Raw genomic sequence first — 12157 nt, forward strand, 5'->3', positions numbered from 1 at the left:
ATTTACAGGGTTCTCACTTGATACAAGCCAATATGCAAAAGAAAAGGCACCCAATCTCGGCAAGGGCATCAAGTTGACTCCAACTGGCCATGTTGGCCGATGTTTCGAAATCAAAAACTGTTGAAAGAGGAAATTCAAAGTCAAATGCCCACAAGGGCAAAATAAAAGTTGAAAAGGTTAAGTACCACGTGACTAACCATCATGGAAAAGCCCAGAAAAGCCATAGGTTCTCCGAGGTTAGAAATGCAATCGATATTCAGGAAACAACGAGTTGCAACTGAAAGGACCGAGACCAAGTGACTGAAACAATCAAGGCCACAAAACCAACCACCGTTTCAAACTGACAAATTGTTCTTTGTTTGAAAAAAAAATAGGGAAACAGGTGCAATACAAAAGCAACTTGCAAGAAGCAGGTGCAACCAAAACGAAATTACGCAAAGGCTAGAAACAGTTTTGCAGCAACTACTGCAAAAGGGAAGTCTTCTCCAAACTCTTTCCCGCATTTTACTCATTATCTTAAAAAAATATATGAAATTAAAAAGAAAAAAAAATCATGGTAGTATAGGGTCTCCAATCCCTAGCTGCGTTTTTCAATATAGGGTCTTCACTCCCTAGTTGATGATTTTTAGACATAGGGTCTCCACTCCCTAGTTGATGATTTTTAGACATAGGGTCTCCACTCCCTAGTCTCTTTTCCAACATAGGGTCTCCACTCCCTAGTTGATTTTATTTTAGACATAGGATCTCCACTCCCTAGTCGTTTTCCAACATAGGGTCTCCACTCCCTAGTTGATTTTATTTTAGACATAGGGTCTCTACTCCCTAGTTGATATTTTTAGACATAGGGTCTCCACTCCCTAGTTTATGATTTTCAACATAAGGTATCCACTCCCTAGTTGATGTTTTTAGATATAGGGTCTCCACTCCCTAGTCTCTTTTCCAACATAGGGTCTCCACTCCCTATTTGATGATTTTCCGACATAGGGTCTCCACTCCCTAGTTGATAATTTATAGACATAGGGTTTCCACTCCCTAGTCTCTTTTCCAACATAGGGTCTCCACTCCCTAGTTGATGCTTTTCCAACATAGGGTCTCCACTCCCTAGTTACCTTTTCCAACATAGGGTCTCCACTCCCTAGTTGATTTTATTTTTAGCCATAGGGTCTCCACTCCCTAGTCGCCTTTTCCAACATAGGGTCTCCACTCCCTAGTTGATTTTATTTTAGACATGGGGTCTCCACTCCCTAGTCGCTTTTCCAACATAGGGTATCCACTCCCTAGTTGGTTGATATTTTAGACATAGGGTCTCCGCTCCCTAGTCTCTTTTCCAACATAGGGTCTCCACTCCCTAGTTGATGATTTTCCAACATAGGGTATCCACTCCCTAGTTGATGATATTTTAGACATAGGGTCTCCACTCCCTAGTCTCTTTTCAAACATAGGGTCTCCACTCCCTAGTTGATGATTTTCCAACATAGGGTCCCCACTCCCTAGTTGATGATTTTTAGACAGAGGGTCTCCACTCCCTAGTTTCTTTTCCAACATAGGGTCTCCACTCCCTAGTTGATGTTTTTAGACATAGGGTCTCCACTCCTAGTTACTTTTGCAACATAGGGTCTCCACTCCCTAGTTGATGTTATTGTAGACATAGGGTCTCCACTCCTTAGTCGTCTTTTCCAACATAGGATCTCCACTCCCTAGTTGATGTTTTTAGACATAGGGTCTCCACTCCTAGTTACTTTTGCAACATAGGGTCTCCACTCCCTAGTTGATGTTATTGTAGACATAGGGTCTCCACTCCTTAGTCGTCTTTTCCAACATAGGATCTCCACTCCCTAGTTGATTTTATTTTTGACATAGGGTCTCCACTACCTAGTTGCTTTTTCCAACATAGGGTCTCCACTCCCTAGTTGATTTGATCTTAAATGCAGGGTACACCATTCCCCGATATCTTTGCCAATATAGGGTATCCCATTCCCTGGCCACATTTTCCCAACATAAGGTACACCAATCCTTAGTTGAGATATCCTTTTGCCAATAAAAGAACACAATCCAAAAATAAATAAATAAAAAAATGAAATTTTTAGGGTACACCACTCCCGATCTTTTATTGCTTTCAATAAAGAAGTAGTTTAGAATTTTGTTACAATAACTCATGAAATTTTCCTAGCGCAAACTGGGGCAGAAAAATTTCGTTCGATTGTCTGTTTTGGTGTCTGAGTAGGTTTTACCTCGAGGCACAGGGTTTGAGATGACCAAAAGAAGAAGTCTCAATTTAGAATAAAAGAAAAGAAAAAAATAAGTGAATCCAAAATGCAAAAGCAATTGAAAAGATGTGGAATGCTAAGACATGACTGAAGCCACAAGCATTGGAGTCCCGTTTTGATTAGAAGAAGCTATAGAACAATGAACTAGAACCTACAGCTAGCGAGCATCAAGGTTTAGATCAGAGTCTGCTTGAAGAACCAGTCAAGACTCAAGATCAAGTTTCTGAAGACTCATAGATAGGAATCTTGTAACTCATAATTGATAGGCTTGTTTAGTTTCTTTTTTATTTTGATATAATAGCAAGACCGCGGACCGAAGCCTCGACGGAACCTCACTTGACTCCTCAACTCATCATTCCACCATTCTCCTTGAACTACACGCGACCTGATTCCCCTATAACCCGGGATATATAGGCTGTCCAAAACCAGGACTCGGTTGCACCCTATCTTTTATTTCTTTTCCTTTTGAATAATGGTTTGGTCAAAAATTAGTCACGTGGCTCACCTAGTCTTTGCCTGAAAACTCTTCATGTTTCCAAGCAAAGAGGGGCAGCTGTGAGCACCTAATTTTTGACTATATTTGAATTTTTATCACCTTCTACTATGTAAATATTTTCAGAATATAAAAGGTCAATTATTACTATTAGTATTATTTTTATTATTATTTTATCTTTATTTTAAAATAAAATAAATTAAAAACGAAAATAAATAAAAATTAATTATTATTATTATTATTATTTAAAACAAATTTCGGATGGGAATTAAAAAATAGGAAAAGTAGAAATATAAAATTAAAAAGAAAAAGTAAAAGTAGGTAGAAATTGTTTAATAAAAAAAGTAAAAGAAAGTGGAAAATTAAAAAAATAAAAGTAAAAGAATGTGGAAATTTAAAAAATGAAAAGTAAAATAAAGTTGAAATTAAAAAATAAAATTAAGGGTATCTGATTTTTTTATTTTTTTTAAAAGTAAAAGTAAGTGGGAAATAAAAAAAGAAAAGTAAAATAAGTGGGAAATAAAAAAAAGAAAAGTAAAAAAGTTGGATTTTAAATATATTAAAAGTAAAAAAAGTGAGAAATTAAAAATTAAAAGTAAATGAAAGTGGAGAATTATTTTTTTTAAAAAATAAAAAAAATGGAAAGTGAAAATTCTTTTTAATTAAAAAAAATAACAAATAAAAAATAAAAATCTAAAAAATCCGAATTTTTTTTCTATAAATAGAAAAGAAATATGATGAAAAAAAAGGAGAGAGAAGGAGAAAAAAATAGGGAGGAGGGAATTGAGAGAAATATTTTTTCTTATTCTACGTTAAGGGAATTTCTATTTGTGTCATTCTTTTTTCGGCTTTCTTTCGAAAAATCCAGCAATCCATCACCAAACTCTAACCCCGAAACCAACTGGAAACCAAGCTAAAAAGCACGATAAAAACGAGCCGAAAACCCAGCAAAACAGTCCCCTTTTGTATAGAAAATAATAGCTCCAAAGTTGAGTCGTCGAGTTCGAGCTCCATTTGTCGATTTTGGTCGAGGCTCCATTTACATCCTTGTCCATTGTCCAAGCTTCAAAACAATCTTGTAAATGTCCATTTCTCTCATCATTGTTTTATTAAGATATTATGCTTGAATATATAATTTAATCTTATTTAGATTCATGAAGATTGATCTTATATATAATTTGTAGATTTATGAAGTCTTGTAAACAGTCTTGTAAAGGTCCTCACCTCTTTTTCTTCTTTTTAGGCTCTTTCCCCCCCTTTTCTTCCTTTTATTACTTGCTAAGTCTCTTCTTCATGTTCTTAACTTTCAGTCATCATTTTGTTTCTATCATTATACCTTACTTTATGAACAATTATTTTCTATAGGTAATTTGAATTGATTTTAATTAGCATATTTTTTTTTAATGAAACGATATTAATTTATATATTGGAATATAATTTGAGTAATATCTTCTATTGGGTTTTGAAAAAATATTAAATGGCTTGATTGATAGTCGTTTTGAGTCGAATATCATATGTTGAATGTTGAAGGTTTTTCTTTGAAAATACTTGTCATATAACTCAACAATTAAGATGAAAAAATAAACAAAGAACAATACAAGTAAATTAATCTAGTCAAACAAAGAATATATAGTGTAGTTAAACTACTCTTTAAGCAAATATTTATATTGGAGTCGCTCTTTCATGAATTTTTTTTTTTTTTTTTTTGCATTTTTATTTAGAATGTGTTTAAATTAAGCGTAAAAGAATTGAACTAAAATCGAACTTATTTGCTTTGTAAATGAAAGGCCTATTCAAATTAACCAAAAACTAAGCGAACCGACCCAATATTCCTAATCTGTCTTTGTAGCTACTGACATGTATATTGTATGCATAACATGGTGGCACCCGCAACCTTCGAATCCTGGATCCGCATCTGTTAATACATACCCTATATATATATATATATATATATATATATATATATATATATATATATATATATATATGTATGTGTGTGTAGAAACACAATGAACCAAAAAAAAATGGTAGTACTAAATAATTAAGAATTATTAGTTTTTCTGTAAGAATTATTATTTTTCTTTTTTGTAATTAAGTAAATTTTATTACTAGGGAAAGATAAATGTACAGTACAACTAAGGGTGTCAATGGTTCGGTTCGGCCAGTTATTTTATAAATTTGTATCATATCAATTTTTCGGTTATTTTCTTATGTATAACCAAAATTAGACTTTTCAAAACCATCCTAATCATACTGGCTCATGAACTAGTGAAGTCCTACACCAGGAAACGAGTATCACCTAGATGCATGATCAAAATTGGCATATGATTCTGTTGAATGGCCTTTTCTGGAACAGGTCATGTTTGAACTAGGTTTTCCATCCCAATTTATTACTTGGATAATGGAATATGTGCATACAATGAACTATATGATTGTGATAAATAGGGAACCAACATAGCCTTTTAATGCTGCAAGGGGTCTTAGGTAAGGGGATCCAATGTCACCTTTTCTCTTTGCTATGGCTATGGAGTACCTTAGTAGATGCCTGAATGAACTCAAAGAAGTAAAAGCTTTTAAATATCATCCTAGATGTGCTAAGCTAGGAATCACTCATCTCAGTTTTACAGATGATCTTCTTATGTTCACTAAAGGAGACCTAGCATCAGTAGCAGCAATGCAACAATGCTTCCTTCATTTCTCTGCAGCCTCTGGCCTTCAAGCTAACATGGGGAAGAGTTGTGTATATTTTGGAGGGGTTCCACATTAGGAGAAAGAAACAATACTAGCTAAGCTGGGATTCAACCAAGGAGACCTCCCTTTCAAGTACCTTGGTGTACCATTATCAACAAAGAAACTGAATCTTATCCAGTGAAAGCCACTTGTTGACAAGATTACAGCTATAATCACTTCCTGAACTGCCAAAAAATTCTCTTATGCAGGCAGGGTTCAGTTGGTACAATCAGTTATTTTTGGGGTACAATTATATTGGGCTCAATTATTCCTAATACCTGCAAAAATCTTGTCACTTATAGAGGCTTACTGTAGGAGCTTTGTCTGGTCTGGAACTAATACAATCACAAGGAAATCACTGGTAGCATGGGAAAAAGTATGCTCTCCAACATCCATGGGAGGATTAAACCTAATCAACATCAAATTGTGGAATAAAGATGTAGTGACAAAAACATGTTGCGGCCTAGCTCACAAACAGGACAAGATATGGATTGTGAGCACCTAATTTTTGACTATATTTAAATTTTTATCACCTTCTACTATGTAAATATTTTTAGAATTTAATATATATTTTTTAGCTTTGTTACACTTATATATATATATATAGAAAAATTATTAATAATTTAAAAGGTCAATTATTACTATTAGTATTATTTTTATTATTATTTTTATCTTTATTTTTAAATAAAATGAATTAAATAGAGAAAATAAATAAAAATTAATTATTATTATTATTTTTTAAAACAATTTTCGGATGGGAATTAAAAAATAGGAAAAGTAGAAATATAAAATTAAAAAGAAAAAGTAAAAGTAGGTAGAAATTGTTTAATAAAAAAAGTAAAAGAAAGTGGAAAATTAAAAAAATAAAAGTAAAAGAATGTGGAAATTTAAAAAAGGAAAAGTAAAATAAAGTTGGAATTAAAAAATAAAAGTAAGAGTATCTGATTTTTTTTAATAAAAGTATAAGTAAGTGGAAATTAAAAAAAAGAAAAAGTAAAATAAGTGGGAAATAAAAAAAATGAAAAGTAAAAAAAAGGGGGATTTTAAATATATTAAAAGTAAAAAAAGTGAGAAATTAAAAAATAAAAGTAAAGGAAAGTGGGGAATTACTTTTTTTAAAAAATAAGAAAAATGGGAAGTGAAAATTCTTTTAAATTAAAAATAAAAAAATAAATAAAAATTAAAAATCTGAAAAATTCAAAAAAAGTTTCTATAAATAGAAGTGAAATGTGATGAAAACAAAGGAGAGAGAAGGAGAAAAAAAATAGGGAGGAGGGAATTGAGAGAAATATTTTTGCTTATTCTACGTTAAGGAAATTTCTATTTGTGTCATTCTTTCTTCGGCTTTCTTTCGAAAAATCCAGCAATCCATCACAAACTCTAACCCCGAAACCAACTAGAAACCAAGCTAAAAAGCACGACAAAACCGAGCCGAAAACCCAGCAAAACAGTCCCCTTTTGTATAGAAAATAATAGCTCCAAAGTTGAGTCGTCGAGTTCGAGCTCCATTTGTCGATTTTGGTCGAGGCTCCATTTACATCCTTGTCCATTGTCCGAGTTTCAAAATAGTCTTGTAAAGGTCCATTTCTCTCATCATTATTTTATTAAGATATTATGCTTGAATATATAATTTGATCTTATTTAGATTCATGAAGATTGAATTTTTTTTTCTGTATTAATTGTTAGGTCTCATTAGCTTTGTTAAATTTTGCTACTTTCTTGATGATTAACATGAAGATTGATAAAAAAACATGATTTTTGGGCACGTAGTGAATGTTTGAACTTTGGTGATAAAATCTATGTCTGCTAGTTGAAATTGGAAAATGAGGTTTGGACTTTAAAAAAAATAATGATTGGGCCCGGTGTTTGGACTTTGCTTAATGAAACATGTACTACTGCAATTGACTAATTGATAGTGGAGTAGCTTGATGAACTAGTAACTGGGCATACTCATTAATTGGCTTTAAAGGGCCAATTATACTACGATCCAATTTAATTTATCTAGTCCAAAATAGTTTTTGTCATGCCCAATTTAGTAAGAGCAAAAGATGACCCATTTTTCACAATTGATTCTCATAGCTCTTGACCTTACACAAATCTCAAACCCGTAAGAAAAAATAAATTATGAACACGTGCTAGTTGCTTTAGGCGCGATTAATAAATCATCGTGACTATGGGTATGGTTCCCGTGGCATGGTCACGATATGTAAACCCCAACTCAAGTGCGCATTTCACGCGACTTGACTTCAACTTCGAATAATAATAAAAATAAACACGTTGTAAATTGCGGGTGCATTTCACGTGACGCGATTCATAATATGTACAGAAATAAATGTCTTTGCGATATCGCGACTTGTTCAAATAAGTTTCATAAATAATTAAAAACGGTTAAAAAAATAAAAATGTACATATAGGTTTAAAACATGTATTAAATCAGATAACTAGGCCAATTATTAATAGTTGAGCGACCGTGCTAAAACTATGGAATTCGAGAGTGCCTCACACCTTCTCTCGGGTTAACAGAATTCCTTACCCGGTCTTCTGTGTTTGCAGACCATAAATAAGAGTCAAATTTCCTCGATTTGGGATTCTAAAATAAATCGGTGACTTGAAACACCATAAATTATTCCAAGTAGCGACTCTGAATAAATAAATAATCTCATTTCGAATAATGTCACTTAAATTGGAAAAACTCCCTATCCCCTATCCCCTCGGAAAAAAGGAGGTGTGACATGGATTAGATGGGTGCATACATACTATATAAAAGGACAACAAATTCAGGAAGCATGCATTCCTCAACGAGCCTGTTGGATCATAAGGAAGATAATGGAAGTCAGAGAGGATATGAAGCTAATTCAAAATGATACAGCAATAAAGAAAAGCATTACTAGCCTGGTATATAAACAATTACTACCCAACAATGCTAGAGTGCCTTGGAAATGTCTCATGTATAGGAATGATGCTCGACCTAAAACCAAGATAATTATGTGGCTAGGATTACAAGGTAAATTGATGACCACTGACACACTCATAAGATGGGGGATGAATGTAGAAGGAAAATGCAGTCTCTGTCAAGCACAAGAGGAAACTAGAGATCATCTGCTAGCAGGATGTGAATATTCCAAGAGACTCTGGGAAAAAACTATGCAGTGGATTCAAAATCAAATCTGCAAGCATACACAGTGGAAGCACCATCTGGAATGGGCTATCGAAAGTGCAAAAGGGAGATCACCGCAAGCTCAAATATTCAGGATGGCATATGTAAAATGCCTCTATGCCATATGGATGGAGAGAAACTATAGAATTTTTGAGAAGAAGAGTAGAAATTGGGAAGCAATTGCAAGAGAGATAGCAGTGATGTGCTATGTTAGAGCAACACTACGAGTCCAAACCATCATGCATAGTCTTCAGTTTTAGTAGATAGTTCGTAGTTATGATGTATAGATTTTGTTCTTGGGTGTTTATACAGATAGCTGACTGAGTTAGTCGAGCTATAATTTTGTAATTATTTACACTGGTGATTAATAAAAAAGTTAGTTACTAAATAAAAAAAATCCCAATCATGTCAGTTTCTCTTCGGTATCGGTACGGTTCGGTTGATTTTCGGTAATTGTTTTAAATGTCATGTAAAAGTCACTAGTAGAAATAGAATGAAATAACATACGTACTTTTATAGGACTTAAGAAAACTCTCTAGACATTTTTACAGTTTAAAAGGTGATGAATTAAGAAAACATAAAAGATGGCTAGAGTATAGCTCCATCAACTAGTCTACAATATCGTAAAAGAAACTAAGTAAATACAAAAAAATATTAATCACACGAGTGGAAAGATATTAACCAAGTTGTGATTCAAGAATATAGTCTATAGAAGATTAATTTAAAAAGATAAATCTAGATCATACGAAAAGAAACATATTCAATATATTATAGTTTGCTACATATAATCACCACAATACCTTATGTCTTCCTAGTGAATATGCTGAAAATAATTTAGTTTCAATAGAAGTAGCATAATAGGTTTGGGAATTAGGATTTTGAGTTTAATTACTTGTTGGCTTGTAACTGTTTCATAATTCCAAGGCCCAAGAAAAAATTTCATGATTTACTATTTTTAAACTTAATATATAAATATATTTTTCACATTATAAATTTATTCGGTACGGTTCGGTATTTTTTCAATTTATTTTCATAAAATAAAAAACTTACCCTAATTATTGGTACAGTTATAGATTTATATAAAAATAAAAAAGACCTAAAAATCGATTCGATACGATACAATTTGGTCGGTTTAATCGGTTTTTAAATACACTTTGACACCCTTAGTTACAACCAAGCAAAAGAACCCATAAAGCTGAACAAACCTCAGCTTTGGTAACCAACAGCACAGGCGCACCAATAACTACCCATACCCCTAACTCCATCATCCTCTATGAATATAATAGTCTGTTTGGCCAATCTTCTAAAATCACTTATTAATTTGAGAAGTATTTTTTGTCAAAAATATTTTTCTCAAAAGTACTTTTGGTAAGAAATAGTTTATATTTGACTATTTAATTTGAAAAGTACATCTGATTATCAATTAGTGTTTGGCCAAGCTTTTAAAAAGCGCTTCTAAATATATTTTTATCAAAAGTATTTTTCAAAAAAGTACTTTTAGAGAGAAACTATTTTTTTGCTTCTCCAAAATTACTTCTGTTTCCGCTCAAAAATACTTTTTTTTTCTTCCAAAAGTTTGGCCAAACAGGCTATCAATTCGGCTTACTCAACTGTCCAGCCAGCTTTAGCATCGACTATGAACCTTCTGTATGTGTATGATCTTCCTCACCAGCACCTCAGGAGTACTCATTTTACTTAGAAATTTTTCTGATTCCTCTCTTGTCAAATGTGGTAGATAGCTCCAGCCAACGCCATAAGGTATGTATTTCTTCTAACCATGTGATCTGATTGAAAAGGTGGGGGGAAAAGATTTAACTCCACATTTACTTGGCTTCTGTCAAGATGTCAATAGATTTGTATTAATTAGGTGCATACAACTTTTAATTTAAAGAAGGCAAAATACATAGTTTATCTATCAAGCTTGCAGCGAAATACCTGTTATACTCTTCTCTTTCACGAAAATTTTTTTACACATTCAATCTTTTAAAAGTGTGTCTAAGATATACCATTTTTGTGCTTGACCAATTTTTCAGATAATGTGAAAGTCATGCCCTAATAGGGTCGTGACACGTGTCATTGACTTTAAAAAGGAAAAAAAATTAGAAATTAAAATTAAAATCCATCTTCTTCATCTTTCTATTTTGTATCTTAAGCACCATTGTTGCTACCACCATGGTTGTTTGTGAGAAAGTTTCCAACAACACCAAAATTCAACCACACTATCTAAACAACTAGCCGAAAATAATCGAGCAACAAATTGAGTTCAATAACCCGATAATCAACAAGACCCAATTGAATTTTCAAGCTTTTTTCGATACCCCATCAATGGTGGATTCTAGATTTTTTCACTAAACCTTAAATACTACTGTTAAAACTTTTAAATCTATCACAAATAAATAGTTTTCACAATATTTAGATAATAAACCAACAAAATCTGCTCAATTTTAGATCTAAAATTGATATGTTCTTTCAAAAATTCTATTTGGAGAAGAAAATGAGGGGAGGGTGGTGAGGAAGAAGACCAGAGGGAGGGGGAGGAGAGACAAAAAATGGGATTTTTTACGGGCTTCACGCGTTTTTTTTTTGTAAACACGCAAGTGCTATCTGGTCAAAAGTAGTATGCCTTAGACACACTTTTAAAATCTTGAGTACGTAAAAGGTTTCCCGTGAAAGAGAGGTGTGTAATAGGGATTTCGCTGCAATGTTGATAGGTAAACTATGTATTTTGCCTTTAAAGAAGGGAAAATCTCACTTTATACTTATTAAGTCCAAACTTTTTACCTTCTAATACCCATGCCCAAACTATTTACTGCTCCTACCCATACGACCCAGACTATTTACGCGGCCCACCTATTAGTGGATTCTCATCCCCGGCCCAAGTTACTTCACCCAGCAGCCCACGCAATTAGCGGATCCCATACCCACCGCCTTTAATGCCTCATTTATTTTGTCTTCATCCTTTAACACAACAGACAATTTTCAAATCTCCATAGCCAAACCATGAGAACCCATATTTCACCCAGTTTCGAGTTTTTAATTTTTTGATTCTGTTCTATCTCTTCGTCTAATAGTAATTTCTGGATGAAATTTTTGCTTGTGAAAGTACATTTTAGTGAAAGTGGGTTTTCAAAATCATAGAATTTTTGTATTTTTCTTTGTACTTTTGTGAATCAATATCTATAGGTTATTGTTTTCACTATGGGTCGGAAGCATTGTGCGTGTAGATGGTGGCGATGTGGACAATATCATTCTTCAACCCAAATAGTTGCTAACCCCGTTGCCTCAGTCATGTCCGGTCCTAATTTTTTATTATTTTTTTATTCTCCATCTGTGTTTAGTCCTAACCCTAGCAGTAGTCGTGTTGAAAACATAACTGAAAATGTAGAATTAGAGGGTGAAAAAGGAAACAATATTGATGCTTCGTCAGTCGATGGAACTCCCTACCAGTCTTTACCCGACATAAATTCCGAACCAGTCATAGCAGGTGTTGTTGTGAATGATAAGGGAAAA

The sequence above is a fragment of the Nicotiana tabacum genome, chromosome 22, assembly GCF_000715075.1.
Source record: "Nicotiana tabacum cultivar K326 chromosome 22, ASM71507v2, whole genome shotgun sequence".
Classification (NCBI taxonomy): domain Eukaryota; kingdom Viridiplantae; phylum Streptophyta; class Magnoliopsida; order Solanales; family Solanaceae; genus Nicotiana; species Nicotiana tabacum.